A 20,245-nucleotide genomic window follows, 5' to 3' on the forward strand; every position below is an offset into this window, starting at 1 on the left:
GTTCGTTGAAACAATTTGACTATCCTTTTAACTCCCCATTATTAAACGGGCCATTTTGATGCACACTCTTAAAAAAAATAATTTATTTTTTTTTAAGTTTTATTATTCAACCTCCTTTTTTCAACGGTCACGTTTTTAACAAAACATTTGACAAGTTTGGAAAAAAGTTTTTTTTTTTTTTTACTTTGCTTTCCCCCTTTCTGTAAAACTCATTTAAACACTTTCTTTGTTTAAAAAAAAACTTCCTTTTTTTTTATACGTTACCCGTAAATTATAAATATATAAAAAAACTTTTTGTTTAAAAAAAAAAAAACTTTCTAGTTTTTAAAAGGCCACTTGACCAATTTTTTAATTCTTTCACAACACCCGATATCGTGATCGTGACCTTTCACCAAAGCAAGAGATATTCTTGATAAACTAAACACTGACTCGTGTTTGGAATTGTCGGCCACAAAAAAAAATTCATTTGATAGAAGTATATTTTTTTTTAATTATAGAAGGAGACCACTTCATTTTCAATACTTCATTTTTGACAAAAAGCTACTCCATGTTACCATTCCTTTTTTTTTTCTTATTTTAACTTTTAAGATTTACTTTTAATAAAAATACAAAATACTTTTTTCTGATTTTAACTTTTAAGATTTACTTTTAATACAAACTACTTTTTCTTATTTTAACTTTTAAGATTTACTTTTAATAAAAATACAAACTACTTTTTGTATTTTAACTTTTAAGATTTACTTTTAATAAAAGTACAAACTACTTTTTCTTATTTTAACTTTTAAGATTTACTTTTAATAAAAATACAAACTACTTTTTCTTATTTTAACTTTTAAGATTTACTTTTAATAAAAGTACAAACTACTTTTTCTTATTTTAACTTTTAAGATTATAAATTTAAGAATAAATATTAGTATGCATGAAATAAATAATGATTAATTGCATAAGTAATCATAAATGTTAGATAACATATAAAGACCCCATCGTATTCGTATTGATCGGAATTAATCTCGACCCATGGTACCGTGTTGTCAAATGACGTATTGCGTACATAAAGTACCGTGTTGTCAAATGACGTATTGCGTACAATCATGAGGTCTTATTAACATAAATATAAATGTTAGTGAAGTTAATAAGAGTTAGATTACAGAAAATATAATTCAGATGGTATAACCGACCATATATAACTTAAATAACATAAATATAAATGTTAGTGAAGTTAATAATAGTTAGAAAACATAAATGATAGTTAGGCGACAGTGTCGACCATATATAATTTAGGTGGCAGAGCCAACCATATAATAAGAACAATACAAATGCACTAAGAACTTAATAAAAATTAGTAGTTCAAAATGTTAGTAGTCCAAAATTTGATATATTCAAGTCTGAAAATTATTAATAATTTCATACCTTGATTAGTGACTCGTGATCGTTTGAGATATCCTTTGATTACACTAAGCTCATCGTGCTGATAACGTGTTGTAATTTAGTAGTTTATAACTACCTTTGGCTTATTTACTAAGTAGAGACTTATACATATAAGTAAGAAAAGAGAGAGAGTTTATATATATGAAATATATATCAAAGTGTGTTTTTTGAAGGCTAACATAGAGGCCTTATTTATAGTGTAAAATATTACTATACAAGCTATACAAAGTTGACTAAAATTTATCATCCATATGACTTTTTGTACTCATATTATAACAGTTTTGTATATATAGACAATAAAAGAATAACAACAGATATATCTGAAATTTGTTGTCCTTACTCACCTCTACATTCTCTACAAATTAAATTCTAACCCATCATTTTGTTCAACTAAAAAAACACAAGAAAATTCCAATAATTAACAAATAGATAAATCGATATTCGTGCGAACAAATTAAATCCACCCCATCATTTTGCATACCTTTAATTATGGCTACTGAGGTCTGAGATCCCTTCGAAGCCCATGTACGGCGGACATCTTTCTTCATCTTCCTTCCGAGCAAAATCAACCGATTAAATGGTGGTGGTGGTGGTGGTTTTTGTTTGGATTGTGGGAAGAAACGGAAACGTGAATGAGAGGTGGTCACGTTTCTGATTGAATTTAAGTTTTGTTTGATTTTTGGTTTGGGTTTTTGTTTGATGATATTCCATCTAAATAAAAGTGGGTCTTGTTTATGATATATATAGGTCAACCACCATCGGAAACATCACTGGAAGTCGGAACCACCACCACCGTCGTCGTTGCCATCCACTTGTTGGTTCGATTCCCGACACCACCATCCATCAGATTTTCGGCGAATCAAAACCCACCTCGTCATCATCTTCAACCCGTTGATTTCAGGGTTTGAGTTTGATATTGGAGATTTGTACAAGCATATTTAAGTTTGTGTTTAGAAGGAAGATGGCCGCTGGCCTGCTGATATGTACCGATCTTTTTTATTTTTTATTTATTTTGTAATCAAGGATTTATGAATTAGGTTTTGAAGAAGGATGATGATGATGATGATGTTTTTGGGATTTGAAGATTTATGAATCTGGGTTTCATGGTTGTAATATACGGAGTAGGTTTTAATATTTTTTTAGTGTAGATGGTTTTGATTTTGATGTTTTAGACCGTTTCTAACGCGGCGTTTTCAGAGGGAAGGTGCCACCAACACGTGGCTAACGCGGCGTGTTGGTGGGCGTAAAGTCCGGCGTTCTGTTGCCAACACGGGAAAGAAGGAACGCGTGCAGAGGTGAAGGGGTGTACCTGGGATGTTTTGATTGGTCCGATGTATTTGATTTCAAATGTAACGATAATGTGCTGAACGGATATAATGTAAATTAATTAATTAAATAAATAAATAAAACATTTTTGTATCTGTATATACATCAGAAACACACTTTCAATATACAATTTCAAACTTATTTCTCTATACTCTTCCAATTTTAAAACATAATATTACTCCAAATGGATGCCTTTTTACACATTGTCGACGATGAAATATTGTTAGATGTTATGCATTCATGTGTCGAAGAGCTAGACCAAGAAGCGAGTGAAGGCTCAAGTCAGAGACCTACACGAGCACCTCGAATGTATCTTCCTAGGGATCGCGAAGGTGCGGCTCATGAAATGTCCCGTTCATATTGATTATAAACGTTCGATATTAATTAATTTCGTTGCGAGGTTTTGACCTCTATATGAAACGTTTTTCAAAAACTGCATTCGTTTTTAAAAACAAACCATAACTTTTATTTTATCGACAAGGTTAAAAAATCACCACCTAGATTATCCAGAAATGATAATCTAAAAATATCACACATACACACTACCAATACATATTGGTTTACAATTTTAATATGTTACAACAAAGTAAATCTCGAATGCAGTTTTAAACAATATTATACAAACATGCTGACACCAAATCTTGTCCATATATTAGCATGCAACAGCGGAAGCTCTTAATAATCACCTGAGAATAAACATGCTTTAAACGTCAACAAAAATGTTGGTGAGTTATAGGTTTAACTTATATATTTATCAAATCGTAATAATAGACCACAAGATTTCATATTTCAATATACATCCCATACATAGAGATAAAAATCATTCATATGGTGAACACCTGGTAACCGACCTTAACAAGATGCATATAGAATATCCCCTATCATTCCGGAACTCCCTTCGGACACGATGAATTCGAAGTACTAAAGTATCCGGTACTTTGGATGGGGTTTGTTGAACCCAATAGATCTATCTTTAGTATTCGCATCAATTAGGGTGTCTGTTCCCTAATTCTTAGATTACAGACTAAAAAGGGGCATATTCGGTTTAATAATTCAACCATAGAATGTAGTTTCACGTACTTGTGTTTATTTTGTAAAATATTTATAAAACTGCATGTATTCTCATCCCAAAAATGTTAGATTTAAAAAGTGGGACTATAACTCACTTTCACAGATTTTTACTTCGTCGGGAAGTAAGACTTGGCCACTTGTCGATTCACGAACCTATAACATATATGTACATATATATCAAAGTATGTTCAAAATATATTTACAACATTTTTAATACATTTTAATGTTTTAAGTTTATTAAGTCAGCTGTCCTCGTTAGTAACATACAACTAGTTGTCCATAGTTAGATGTACAGAAATAAATCGATATATATATATTATCTTGAATCAATCCACGACCCAGTGTATACACGTCTCAGGCTAGATCACAACTCAAAGTATATATATATTTGGAATCAACCTCAACCCTGTATAGCTAACTCCAACATTACTGAATATAGAGTGTCTATGATTGTTCCAAATAATATATATAGATGGGTCGATATAATATGTCAAAACATTTGCATACGTGTCTATGGTATCCCAAGATTACATAATATATTAGAATACATGTATAATACAATATAAGTTAGCTAGGATATGATTAATATAGATTTGTTACCAATTTTCACGTAGCTACAACAAGAAAAATTTTCCAATCTTGTTTTACCCATAACTTCTTCGTTTTAAATCCGTTTTGAGTGTTTCAAGTTGCTATGATTTCATATTGAACTTAAGTTTATGAATCTAAACATAAAAAGTATAAGTTTATAGTCGGAAATACAGGTTACAAGTCGTTTTTGTAAAGGTAGTCATTTCAGTCGAAAGAACGACGTCTAGATGACCATTTTGGAAAACATAATTCCACTTTGAGTTTAACCATGATTTTTGGATATAGTTTCATGTTCATAAGAAAAATCATTTTCCCAGAAGAACAACTTTTAAATCAAAGTTTATCATAGTTTTTAATTAACTAACCCAAAACAGCCCGCGGTGTTACTACGACGGCGTATATCCGGTTTTACGGTGTTTTTCGTGTTTTCCGGTTTTAAATCATTAAGTTAGCATATCATATAGATATAGAACATGTGTTTAGTTGATTTTAAAATTCAAGTTAGAAGGATTAACTTTTGTTTGCGAACAAGTTTTGAATTAACTAAACTATGTTCTAGTGATTACATGTTCAAATCTTCGAATAAGATAGTTTTATATGTATGAATCGAATGATGTTATGAACATCATTACTACCTCAAGTTTAGTAGGTAAACCTACTGGAAGTGACAAGAAATGATCTAGCTTCAAAGTATCTTGGATGGCTTGAAAGTTCTTGAAGTAGAATCATGACACGAAAACAAGTTCAAGTAAGATTATCACTCGAATTATGATAGTTATAGTTATGGGAATTGAATCAAAGTTTGTATATGAGTATTACCTTGATTTAGAATGATATCTTACTGTAAACAACAAGGATTTCTTGAGGTTGGATGATCACTTTACAAGATTGGAAGTGAGCTAGTAAACTTGGAAGTATTCTTGATTTTATGAAACTAGAACTTGTAGAATTTATGAAGAACACTTAGAACTTGAAGATGGAACTTGAGAGAGATCAATTAGATGAAGAAAATTGAAGAATGAAAGTGTTTGTTCTAACGACCCGTCCTAATCCATCTGGTTGAAATCCATATCGATTATAAACGATTCGCAATAGTTGATTACATCGCGAGGTACTTGACCTCTATATGATACATTTTACAAACATTGCATTCGTTTTTAAAAGACAAACTTTCATTACATCGACAGTTGACAGACATGCATACCATTTCATAATATATCAAAATATAATTGACTTAATAATAATATTGATGAACTCAACGACTCGAATGCAACATCTTTTGAAATATGTCATGAATGACTCAAAAGTATATCTCTAATATGAGCAAATGCACAGCGGAAGATTTCTTTCGTACCTGAGAATAAACATGCTTTAAAGTGTCAACCAAAATGTTGGTGAGTTCATTAGTTTAACATAAATAATCATTTCCATCATTTTAATAGACCACAAGATTTCAATTCTTCCATAAATATACATCTCATATCAGGCATTTCACAAACTGCATAGAGATAAAAATCATTCATATGAATTGAACACCTGGTAACCGACGTTAACTTAATGCATAGAATATCCCCAAAACAGAACCTCTCGTCTGTATAATAATCTCGAAGTACTAAAGCATTCGTACCCCGAATGGGACTTGTCAAGGTCCATAGATCTATCTTTAGGATTCGCGTCAATCAGGGGCCATTTCCCTAAATTCTTAGGTTACCAGACTTGAAGGGTGATATTCGGTTTAATAATCTAACCATAGAATGTAATTTTAAGTACTTGTGTCTATTTCGTAAAATATTTATAAAAGCAGCGCATGTATTCTCAGTCCCAAAAATATATATTGCAAAAGCATTTAAAAAGGGAGCAAATGAAACTCACAATACTGTATTTTGTAGTAAAAATACATATGACGAAACTGAACAATGCAGGGTTGGCCTTGGATTCACAAACCTATATCATTTGTATATATATTAATACACATAATTGTAATCGAACAAATATATTATTATTATTGATGTAATTCATATATATTTAGTAGATTAATAAGTTTCATTATATATATATATATATATATATATATATATATATATATATATATATATATATATATATATATATATATATATATATATATATATATATATTCATTTTATATATAGATATATTAATATAGTTAAGTTATGTGTATTAAATATATATTTATATATATAATCTTTATTTTTATGCTTATAACTTTAATAATGTCATCAATACTTTTATTTTCATAATTGTAATTATTTTAAAAAAAATAATGATATAGATAATACTGATAACGATAATAATGATAGTTTTAGTAAAAATAGTACTTTTAATAATTATGGTAATTTTTAATAGTTTTAATAGAAATTTCAATAATCATACAGTATTACTAATATTAATGTTTAACTGATATGTCTATTAATGATATTTTGTAATATTAATAATAATAATGATAATACTAATAATAATACTTATGTTAATGATAATAATGATACTAATAATTTTAAAATGATACAAGTACTAATATTAATGAAAATAATTTATATTATTTTCATAATAATAATATTAATCTAAATCATAGTAATAATAGTAATTCCTATATTAATAATACTAATAATTCTAAAATCTTAGTAAAAAGACTTGTATTGACTTTTAATATAAATAATAATATTAGCCATAACAATATTATTGAATATATAATAATAATAATTTTAATCATAATCATAATAATAATAATAATAATAATAATAATAATAATAATAATAATAATAATAATAATAATAATAATACTTATTTTGTTAATAATAACTAAGTTAATAATAATGATAATAATAATATTAAGTAATAATACTAGTAATAACAATTAGAATAACAATAATTATAACAATCATAATAATAAAAATACTAATAATGAGAATAATAATACTAATAGAAATTTTTAATATTGAAAACTACCTAAATAAGCTTTTAAAAAAAATTAGCTGCCCACGCCCGGGCTCGAACCCCCGACCTCTCGAACACCCGTAACGCACTTAACCATTGAACTGCCGTTTACTTTTCTGATTTATACTACAACTTATATGTATTTGACTCGTATTCAGTGTTCATCAACTTCTTCATTGAAATCAAACCAACTTAATCAAAATCCTAACCGTGAATTACAAATTCAACTTAGGTCTTGGACTTGAGTTAAAACTAACATGTGTTGAGTACTTATTAAATCAAACAATCGAAAGAGAAAAAAAAATTAAAATAAAATAAAAGGAACAAAGACCTGCTGTGCTGTTCGTGTATCAAAAGAAAAAAAAATTTGATTTCATATTTTATAACAAAAGGTTTACATTTGGAATTAAACTATAGTATGGATTTGAAACAATTAAATGTGATGGTTATTTTTTAACCAAAGGATTTAAAATGAAAAAAAAAATATATGCTGTACCTGCTGTTTGAAGAACAACGAAGAACACCAACACATTTTTTGAATTCTATAGTTTTTTAGCCAAAAGTTATAACATGAAGTAGATGCTAAATCATTCCTAGAAACTATCTGAATCTTCAATTTCACTTGAGTATTAACGGAAAAATTGAATTTCATCGATGAACAATAGTTGACTTTTTAAACTCGAAACTTTGACTCAGAAATTCTCACTTGTTTTAAAGAATTAGGAATTGAAACTTTCCAGATATATTGAGTAGAAGGTTTTAAACAACATTGTATTAATAGTTTTTGAAATTGATTGTATAATCGAAAATTAAAAAAAACGAACCAAAACAGAACATGACCTGTGTTCTTGCATTTTATATTTTTTTTAAATTCAACATATAAAAACTAATATACTTTATAATTGATGGTGAGTATGTGTAGGTGATTGAATGTGTCAATAACAGTGAATAATTCGCTTGTTATATAAAAATTCTGAGTTGACAGATTCATTTATCAGGAAATAAAATAAATAAATAAATAAATGAAATAAAGGTGAGAAAACAATTGCTAACTGATTTTGGATTGTTATTAACATCAAATATTGACCCTAAGAGACAGAAACAAAATCTTAACACAGTATGATAGATACATAAAGCAACTTCGTACGATATTCATCCTATATAGTTTTTATAATTAAAATTAATAATTAATAATCATATTAATAATAATAATTAATAATTATATATTACTAATAAAAATAAATATTAATGATAATAATTATATTTATTAATGATAATTATAATAGATGATATTATTTTCCAATATTTATAATAATAAGGATATTAATAATAATATTATTGATAAAGATAATAATATGATACTAAAAATAATAAGTTCAATAATAATTTTTGATGATAAAAATAATTAATGATAATAATCATAATACTGTTTTAATTATAATGTTTATATTTTTAATGATAATAATATTATTAGTAATAATAATATAACAATCTACATATTACAAGTTCCATATTTATATGTTCTTTTAATAATACTACTTTTGATATTAATATTGAAAATGAAACAATTAATTTAACTTGTATCTATCTTTAATATATTAATATCATATATTATTAATGATGTAGTATTTAATAATTACATATATATAATAACATATATTGAATATTTTATACACTTCATATTTATATACATATTATAATATACATATTATGTACAGTAATCAAATATACATATTAGTTACAATCGTTTGTTCGTGAATCTTCGAGCACGGTCAAAGGGTAATTGATTATATGAATAAAGTTCCAAATATTTGAGATTTAACTTAACAGACTTTGCTTATCGTGTCGGAATAATATAAAGATTAAGTTTAAATTTGGTAGGAAATTTCCGGGTCGTCACAGTACCTACCCGTTAAAGAAATTTCGTCCCGAAATTTGAGTAAGGTTGTCATGGATAACAATAAAAATGCTTTCATGATGAATATGAGCTGATAAATAGAGTTTTATTACTGTTGAGTAATATGGATAAGATAATTCGATTACTCGAAGAGTACGAATGAAGCTATCACTAAATAGTGAAATGAGAAAAACATGTTTCATCATAACTTTTGACTAGTCATGGTTGAATTCCGGAATTCAAGGAATTTAAAGAAAATCTACGAAATTTAAAAGATTTGATTCTTCGGCGAAAAAGGAAATGAAGATCTCTATAAATAGATATGGTGATCTGCCTCGATTACTCTGTCTGATATTTCCATTATAAATTAAGCTCTTCCGTTCCATTATTCTCACCATTCCCATACTTTCTTTCTTAGTTCATACATCCAAAAGATTTTGAAAATGCTTAATTCAGTTCTAATCCTTGATATTTTTCTAATTATCATTTCTGTCATCCTTCTTTTCAATCTTCCACCAGAAGAATCTGTTTATTTCTACTATTACCTTGGGGTGATACTATTCTTAATTATATCGTGTCTTTATATTGCTATTCTTATTAATATCCATGATTTGTAACCTCCGTGTTGTTATTAGGCTTTATATTTTCTCTTATATTTTAGATCTCTTTGCCTTTTTATTATCCTCTCGACCTCTAGTAAAGCGAGCAACGATCCAGAATTCGTAAGTACGGAGTTTCGAATGAACTTGATGTTCTAACCAAGAAAGAACGAAATCGTACGATTTGATTTGTCAAATTATTAGAATCATTGAGAATAGAACTATCAAGAATATATTTTCTTGATATGTTCAGAAGTTAAGCAGAATGAAAGAGTCATGTAACATGGCACATGATGACGTTATGATCTGTGAATCATCACGTTCCATTTAGAAACTCAGCATGACTTAATGTAATATATTCATGTTGATCAAGTGTCATTATATTATACTAATTCATGCATCAGTTCCCAACATTACTTCAATAACATTCATATTTTAAGCTCGAAAGTTTACAGAATATAGAAACTAACAGTTTCTATATGATGTAACACTGATAGTACGAAGAGATTAATGATTTCAGATAAGAATAGTTATGAAAATATCTTCAGAAATATGGAAGATATTTATAATGAAAGATACGATGATATCTTGGAATTTCTAATATCGAAGGATGGTGAAGAAAATTTGTCCGCTCGAGTTTGGAGTCAGAAGTAAGGTATTCGTTAAAGATTTCATCAGAAACAGAATCATCAGAATTCTTAATGTACAAGTTTAGTCCTTGTGATTTGTTCAGAGACTCCTTTGTAGTTTGCTCAATCAGTTTTTCAGTTTCAAACTTTTTCTGAGCTTTTTCAACACTCCATTCTTTATCATCAAACTTTTGACTGTTAAGGCAGTCTTCAGTTTTTGCTGCTTCATCAGCTTTTTTAGAATTCGGAGATTTGATTCGTAAGTTAGAGTGCTTTTCAAGAATTCAGAGATTTCGAATTGAAATTTATCAGTCCAGAAGATATACGTTAAATATATAACTGTTGACATAGGAACGCTGCGAAATTCGAGAATTATCGATTAACGCTTCCCAATATTTGGTATGACAACTATCGTTACAAGATGCCGATGAGCTCATGATATGACTTCAATAGATAAATATAGTGATTTTTTGGAGAGATTTAAGCCAAGGAGCAATGAGGTTGCTGGTACGTCTGCTGGTAATATGATGGAATATAAAAGGTTCCCTGATAACAATAAAAGAGTACGCATATATATTAAGATTATAATAAGGTTGTTTCGAACGAAAAGCCGAAATTGGCTTGTTGGAGCTGTGACAAAATTTGCTACTTTGAAAAGGAATTTCAAAGTTATTTTGGGTAATAATAATGCTAAAGTAGCTAACACAGATACGGGTTAAACATTTTACTCAGGTTTCGAGTGTTTTCAAATGCATATCTATATTCATCATTCTTTTCTTCCGTAGATGGAGTGCGGTTGGTTCGTCCTCTCGACTGAAGTGTTTTCAAGAATCATGAAAGGCTTGAACGCAGATTGTAATTGTCAAGATACAAATGAGGTTTAAGATGAAATCAAGTGGCAAACTTGAAGAATTGTTTTGTTTCATATGTTATATTCAATATTTTAATTCATTTTTAATTGTCCAATCTTGATAGTCCACAGTCGATAGTCCACAGTTAACAGTCCAATAATTCATATATAGTTTAATTTATAATATTCGAATTAATTAATACGTATCGTGACCCATGTACATGTCTCAGACTCGATCACAACTCAAATTATATATATTATTGTAGAATCAACCTCAACCCTGTATAGAGAACTCGATCATTACTGCATATAGAATGTCTATGGTTATTCCAAATAATATATATAAATACGTCGATATGATATGTCAAAACCTTGTATACGTGTCCCGATATTTAAAGTGCGTAAAATAAATAACAGAAATTAAATAATGATAAATAAAGTGCGTAAAGTAAATAACAGAAATTAAATGACGATAAATAAAGTGCGCAAAGTAAATAACAGAAATTAAATGACGATAAATAAAATTGCGAGAATGTAAATTGCGATAATTAAATTGCGATAATATAAAATGTAATCAGTTAGCTAGGAACAATTAGCTAGGAACAGTTAGCGTGGATTCTTAACAAAATTTTTCATAGTTAATTTGTTTGTTTCCAATAATTTTTATTTTGTCCAATGTTTTCTTCATTATGCCACTTGTCGAATTCTGATAGGTCAAAATCCAAATATGAAATTGAATAAAAATGGTTATTCTGTGGTGAACGGATACATATATCTGTGGATGTAAGTAGGATAGTAAATGACTGTTGAATCAGATTCGAAGAATGTACAATATAACTTATTAATGTGAAATCTAAATATTCCTCGGGTATTACCTACCCGTTAAAATATTTTCACCATTAATGGTTTGTACAAAAGAATTTTAATTACAATCTTTATGAAAATATACTTATATATATATTTTCTTCAGATGTAATCATGAATTTAATGAGTCAATATGTTATTAGACTCATTTGATTTACCGTTAGAGTAAGATTATATAATCTCTAAAACATTAAAGATTATATAATCGTCATGTCGAACGAAGATAAATAATGTAGAATGATTCGTAGAACGATGATTATACTCGAGGTATAGTGAAATGTCCCGTTCATATTGATTATAAACGTTCCATATTAATTGATTTCGTTGCGAGGTTTTGACCTCTATATGAGACGTTTTTCAAAGACTGCATTCATTTTTTAAAACAACCATAACCTTTATTTTATCAATAAAGGTTTCAAAAGCATTACGTAGATTATCAAATAATGATAATCTAAAATATACTGTTTACACACGACCATTACATAATGGTTTACAATAGAAATATATTACATCGACATATGTTTCTTGAATGCAGTTTTTACACAATATCATACAAACATGGACTCCAAATCTTGTCCTTATTTTAGTATGCAACATCGGAAGCTCTTAGTATTCACCTGAGAATAAACATGCTTTAAACGTCAACAAAAATGTTGGTGAGTTATAGGTTTAACCTATATATATATCAAATCGTAACAATAGACCACAAGATTTCATATTTCAATACGCATTCCATACATAGAGATAAAAATTATTCATATGGTGAACACCTGGTAGCCGACATTAACAAGATGCATATATAAGAATATCCCCATCATTCCGGGATACCCTTCGGATATGATATAAATTTCGAAGTACTAAAGCATTCGGTACTTTGGATGAGGTTTGTTAGGCCCAATAGATCTATCTTTAGGATTCACGTCAATTAGGGTGTCTGTTCCCTAATTCTTAGATTACCAGACTTAATAAAAAGGGGCATATTCGATTTCGATAATTCAACCATAGAATGTAGTTTCACGTACTTGTGTCTATTTTGTAAATCATTTATAAAACCTGCATGTATTCTCATCCCAAAAATATTAGATTTTAAAAGTGGGACTATAACTCACTTTCACGGATTTTTACTTCGTCGAGAAGTAAGACTTGGCCACTGGTTGATTCACGAACCTATAACAAATATGTACATATATATCAAAGTATATTCAAAATATATTTACAACACTTTTAATACATTTTGATGTTTTAAGTTTATTAAGTCAGATGTCCTCGTTAGTAACCTACAACTAGTTGTCCAACGTTAGATGTACAGAAAAAAAATTGATATATATTATCTTGAATCAATCCACGACCTAGTGTATACACGTCTCAGGCTAGATCACAATTCAAAGTATATATATTTTTGGAATCAACCTCAACCCTGTATAGCTAACTCCCTCATTACTGCATATAGAGTGTCTATGGTTGTTCCAAATAATATATACACATGGGTCGATATGATATGTCAAAACATTTGCATACGTGTCTATGGTATCCCAAGATTACATAATATATTAGAATACATGTATAATACAATATAAGTTAGCTAGGATATGATTAATATAGATTTGTTACCAATTTTCACGTTGCTACAACAAAAAAAATTATCCAATCTTGTTTTACCCATAACTTCTTCATTTTAAATCCGTTTTGAGTGAATCAAATTGCTATGGTTTTATATTGAACTCTATTTTATGAATCTAAACAGAAAAAGTATAGGTTTATAGTCGGAAATATAAGTTACAAGTCGTTTTTGTATAGGTAGTCATTTCAGTCGAAAGAACGACGTCTAGATGACCATTTTAGAAAACATACTTCCACTTTGAGTTTAACCATGATTTTTGGATATAGTTTCATGTTCATAAGAAAAATCATTTTCCCAGAAGAACAACTTTTAAATCAAAGTTTATCATAGTTTTTAATTAACTAACCCAAAACAGCCCGCGGTGTTACTACGACGGCGTATGTCCGGTTTTACAGTGTTCTTCGTGTTTCCGGGTTTTAAATCATTAAGTTAGCATATCATATAGATATAGAACATGTATTTAGTTGATTTTAAAAGTCAAGTTAGAAGGATTAACTTTTGTTTGCGAACAAGTTTAGAATTAACTAAACTATGTTCTAGTGATTACAAGTTTAAACCTTCGAATAAGATAGCTTTATATGTATGAATCGAATGATGTTATGAACATCATTACTACCTCAAGTTTTCTGGATAAAGCTACTGGAAATGAGAAAAATGGATCTAGCTTCAAAGGATCCTTGGATGGCTTGAGAGTTCTTGAAGCAGAATCATGACACGAAAAACAAGTTCAAGTAAGATTTCCACTCGAAATAAGATTGTTATAGTTATAGAAATTGAATAAAAGTTTGAATATGAATATTACCTTGTATTAGAAAGATATCTTACTGTAAATAAGAAAGATTTCTTGAGGTTGGATGATCACTCTACAAGATTGGAAGTAAGCTAGCAAACTTGGAAGTATTCTTGATTTTATGAAACTAGAACTTGTAGAATTTATGAAGAACACATAGAACTTGAAGATAGAACTTGAGAGAGATCAATTAGATGAAGAAAATTGAAGAATGAAAGTGTTTGTAGGTGTTTTTGGTCGTTGGTGTATGGATTAGATATAAAGGATATGTAATTTTGTTTTCATGTAAATAAGTCATGAATGATTACTCATATTTTTGTAATTTTATGAGATATTTCATGCTAGTTTCCAAATGATGGTTCCCACATGTGTTAGGTAACTCACATGGGCTGCTAACAGCTGATCATTGGAGTGTATATACCAATAGTACATACATCTAAAAGCTGTATATTGTACGAGTACGAATACGGGTGCATACGAGTAGAATTGTTGATGAAACTGAACGGGGATGTAATTGTAAGAATTTTTGTTAAGTAGAAGTATTTTGATAAGTGTCTTGAAGTCTTTCAAAAGTGTATGAATATATATTAAAACGCTACATGTATATACATTTTAACTGAGTCGTTAAGTCATCGTTAGTCGTTACATGTAAGTGTTGTTTTGAAACCTTTTGGTTAACGATCTTGTTAAATGTTGTTAACCCAATATTTATAATATCAATGAGATTTTAAATTATTATATTATCATGATAATATGATGTATGAATATTTCTTAATGTGATATATATACATTAAATGTCGTTACAACGATAATCGTTACATATATGTCTCGTTTCAAAATCATTAAGTTAGTAGTCTTGCTTTTAAATATGTAGTTCATTGTTAATATACTTAATGATATGTTTACTTATAATAATATCATGTTAACTATATATATATCCATATATATGTTATCATATAGTTTTTACAAGTTTTAACGTTCGTGAATCACCGGTCAACTTGGGTGGTCAATTGTCTATATGAAACCTATTTCAATTAATCAAGTCTTAACAAGTTTGATTGCTTAACATATTGGAAACACTTAATCATGTAAATAATAATTTCATTTAATATATATAAACATGGAAATGTTCGGGTCACTACAGTACCTACCCGTTAAATAAATTTTGTCCCGAAATTTTAAGCAGTTGGAGGTGTTGACGTATCTTCTGGAAATAAATGCGGGTATTTCTTCTTCATCTGATCTTCACGCTCCCAGGTGAACTCGGGTCTTCTACGAGCATTCCATCGAACCTTAACAATCGGTATCTTGTTTTTTTTAAGTCTCTTTACCTCACGATCCATTATTTCGACGGGTTCTTCAATGAATTGAAGTTTTTCATTGATTTGGATTTCGTTCAATGGAATAGTGAGATCTTCTTTAGCAAAACATTTCTTCAAATTCGAGATGTGGAAAGTGTTATGTACATTCACAAGTTGTTGAGGTAACTCAAGTCGGTAAGCTACTGGTCCGACACGATCAATAATCTTGAATGGTCCAATATACCTTGGATTTAATTTCCCTCGTTTACCAAATCGAACAACACCTTTCCAAGGTGCAACCTTAAGCATGACCATCTCTCCAATTTCAAATTCTATGTCTTTTCTTTTAATGTCGGCGTAGCTCTTTTGTCGACTTTGGGCGGTTTTCAACTGTTGTTGAATTTGAATGATCTTCTCGGTAGTTTCTTGTATTATCTCCGGACCCGTAATCTGTCTATCCCCCACTTCACTCCAACAAATCGGAGACCTGCACTTTCTACCATAAAGTGCTTCAAACGGCGCCATCTCAATGCTTGAATGATAGCTGTTGTTGTAGGAAAATTCTGCTAACGGTAGATGTCGATCCCAACTGTTTCTGAAATCAATAACACATGCTCGTAACATGTCTCCAAGCATTTGTATCGTCCTTTTGCTCTGCCCATCAGTTTGTGGATGATAGGCAGTACTCATGTCTAGACAAGTTCCTAATGCTTGCTGTAATGTCTGCCAGAATCTTGAAATAAATCTGCCATCCCTATCAGAGATAATAGAGATTGGTATTCCATGTCTGGAGACGACTTCCTTCAAATACAGTCGTGCTAACTTCTCTATCTGGTCATCTTCTCTTATTGGCAGGAAGTGTGCTGACTTGGTGAGACGATCAACTATTACCCAAATAGTATCATAACCACTTGCAGTCCTTGGCAATTTAGTAATGAAATCCATGGTAATGTTTTCCCATTTCCATTCCGGGATTTCAGGTTAGACCTGATGGTTTCTGATGTTCAGCTTTGACCTTAGAACATGTCAAACATTCTCCTACATATTTAGCAATATCGGATTTCATACCTGGCCACCAAAAATGTTTCTTAAGATCCTTGTACATCTTCCCCGTTCCAGGATGTATTGAGTATCTGGTTTTATGAGCTTCTCTAAGTACCATTTCTCTCATATCTCCAAATTTTGGTACCCAAATTCTTTCAGCCCTATACCGGGTTCCGTCTTCCCGAATATTAAGATGCTTCTCTGATCCTTTGGGTATTTCATCCTTTAAATTTCCCTCTTTTAAAACTCCTTGTTGCGCCTGCTTTATTTGAGTAGTAAGGTTAGTGTGAATCATTATATTCATTGATTTTACTCGAATGGGTTCTCTGTCCTTTCTGCTCAAGGCGTCGGCTACCACATTTGCCTTCCTCGAGTGGTAACGAATCTCAAAGTTGTAATCATTCAACAATTCAATCCACCTACGCTGCCTCATATTCAGTTGTTTCTGATCGGTATATATAATACTTTTGACCCTATATAAGTAGTGCCTCCAAGTCTTTAATGCAAAAACAACCGCGCCTAATTCTAAATCATGCGTCGTATAATTTTGCTCGTGAATCTTCAATTGTCTAGACGCATAAGCAATCACCTTCGTTCGTTGCATTAATACACAACCGAGACCTTGCTTTGATGCGTCACAATAAATCACAAAATCATCATTCCCTTCAGGCAATGACAATATAGGTGCCGTAGTTAGCTTTTTCTTTAATAATTGAAACGCCTTCTCATGTTCATCCTTCCATTCAAATTTCTTCCCTTTATGCATTAATGCAATCAAGGGTTTTGCTATTTTGGAGAAATCTTGGATGAATCTTCTGTAGTAACCAGCCAATCCTAAAAATTTACGTATATGCTTCAGAGTTTTTGGGGTTTTCCACTTTTCAACGGTTTTGATCTTTGTCGGGTCCACCTGGATACCTTCTTTGTTCACTATGTGACCGAGGAATTGAACTTCTTCCAACCAAAATGCACACTTTGAAAATTTAGCGTACAGTTTTTCTTTCCTCAATACTTCTAGCACTTTTCTCAAATGTTCTTCGTGCTCTTGATCATTCTTTGAGTAAATAAGTATGTCATCGATGAAAACAATGACAAACTTGTCAAGATATGGCCCACACACTCGGTTCATAAGGTCCATGAACACAGCTGGTGCGTTAGTCAATCCAAACGGCATAACCATAAACTCGTAATGACCATAACGAGTCCTAAAAGTAGTTTTTGGAATATCATCCTCCTTTACTCGCATTTGATGATATCCAAAACATAAATCGATCTTCGAATAAACCGACGAGCCTTGTAGTTGATCAAATAAGTAGTCAATTCTCGGCAGTGGATAACGGTTTTTGATGGTAAGTTTGTTCAACTCTCTGTAGTCAATACACAACCTAAATGTACCATCCTTCTTCTTGACAAACAAAACAGGAGCTCCCCATGGTGATGTGCTTGGTCGAATGAAACCACGTTCTAATAGTTCTTGCAGTTGGCTTTGTAGTTCTTTCATCTCGCTGGGTGCGAGTCTATAAGGAGCACGAGCTATTGGTGCAGCTCCTGGTACAAGATCTATTTGAAATTCAACAGATCGATGTGGAGGTAGTCCCGGTAATTCTTTCGAAAATACATCGGGAAATTCTTTTGCGACGGGAACATCATTGATGCTCTTTTCTTCAGTTTGTACTTCTTCGACATGTGCTAGAACAGCATAGCAACCTTTTCTTATTAGTTTTTGTGCCTTCAAATTACTAATAAGATGTAGCTTCGTGTTGCCCTTTTCTCCGTACACCATTAAGGGTTCTCCTTCTTCTCGTACAATGCGAATTACATTCATAACATACGATCTCTGCTTTCACCTTCTTCAGCCAGTCCATGCCAACTATTACATCAAAACTCCCTAACTCTACTGGTATCAAATCAATCTTAAATATTTTGCTACCCAGTTTAATTTCTCGATTCCGGCATATATAATCTGCTGAAATTAATTTACCGTTTGCTAATTCGAGTAAAAATTTACTATCCAACGGCGTCAATGGACAACTTAATATAGCACCCGAATCAAATAAAACGTAAGAAGATTTATTGTCAATAAAAAACGTACCCGTAACAAGCTCCGGGTCTTCCTGTGCCTCTGCCGCATTAATATTGAAAACTCTTCCGCGGTCTTGTCCATTCGTGTTCTCCTGGTTCGGGCAATTTCTAATAATGTGGCCCGGTTTTCCACATTTATAACAAACTACATTGGCATAACTTTCTCCGACACTACTTGATCCGCCATTACTCATTCCGAAACCATTTATTCCTTTCGTTCTATTAACCCCTGTCCGTAGACCTCACACTTCGCCGCGCTATGACCATTTCTTTTACACTTGTTGCAAAATTTGGTGCAGAACCCCGAGTGATACTTTTCACACCTTTGACATAGCTGCTTCTGATTATTGTTGTTGTTGTTGCAGTTGTTATTGTTCTTGGGATGATTGTTATAGTTGCTGCTGTTGTTGTTGTTGTTGTTGTTGGGCCATTTGTTGTAGTTGCGACTGATGTTGCGATTGTTGGGATAGTTGTTGCGATTATTGTTGTAATTGCTGTTGTTGTTGTATTGGTGATTCTTATCACCGTTTTTCTCCCACTTTCTTTTGACTTGCTTCACATTGGCCTCTTCAGCCACCTGTTCTTTAATTCTTTCCTCAATCTGATTCACTAGTTTGTGAGCCATTCTACATGCCTGTTGTATGGAGGCGGGCTCGTGTGAACTTATATCTTCTTGGATTCTTTCCGGTAATCCTTTCACAAACGCGTCGATCTTCTCTTCCTCATCTTCGAACGCTCTCGGACACAATAGGCACACTTCTGTGAATCGTCTTTCGTACGTGGTAATATCAAATCCTTGGGTTTGTAACCCTCTAAGTTCTGTCTTGAGCTTATTGACCTCGGTTCTGGGACGGTAGTTCTCGTTCATCAAGTGCTTGAATGCTGACCACGGTAGTGCGTAAGCATCATCTTGTCCCACTTGCTCTAGATAGGTATTCCACCATGTTAACGCAGTACCTGTGAAGGTATGCGTAGCGTACTTCACTTTGTCCTCTTCAGTACACTTACTTATGGCAAACACCGATTCGACCTTCTCGGTCCACGGTTTCAATCCGATCGGTCCTTCGGTTCCATCAAATTCCAAAGGTTTGCAGACAGTGAATTCTTTGTAGGTGCATCCTACACGATTTCTTGCGCCGTTAGCTGCATTGCTAGATTCAGAGTTATTGTTGGTATGTAGCACAGCCTGTACTGCGG

Source organism: Rutidosis leptorrhynchoides, chromosome 4 (genome assembly GCF_046630445.1).
Source record: "Rutidosis leptorrhynchoides isolate AG116_Rl617_1_P2 chromosome 4, CSIRO_AGI_Rlap_v1, whole genome shotgun sequence".
NCBI lineage: Eukaryota > Viridiplantae > Streptophyta > Magnoliopsida > Asterales > Asteraceae > Rutidosis > Rutidosis leptorrhynchoides.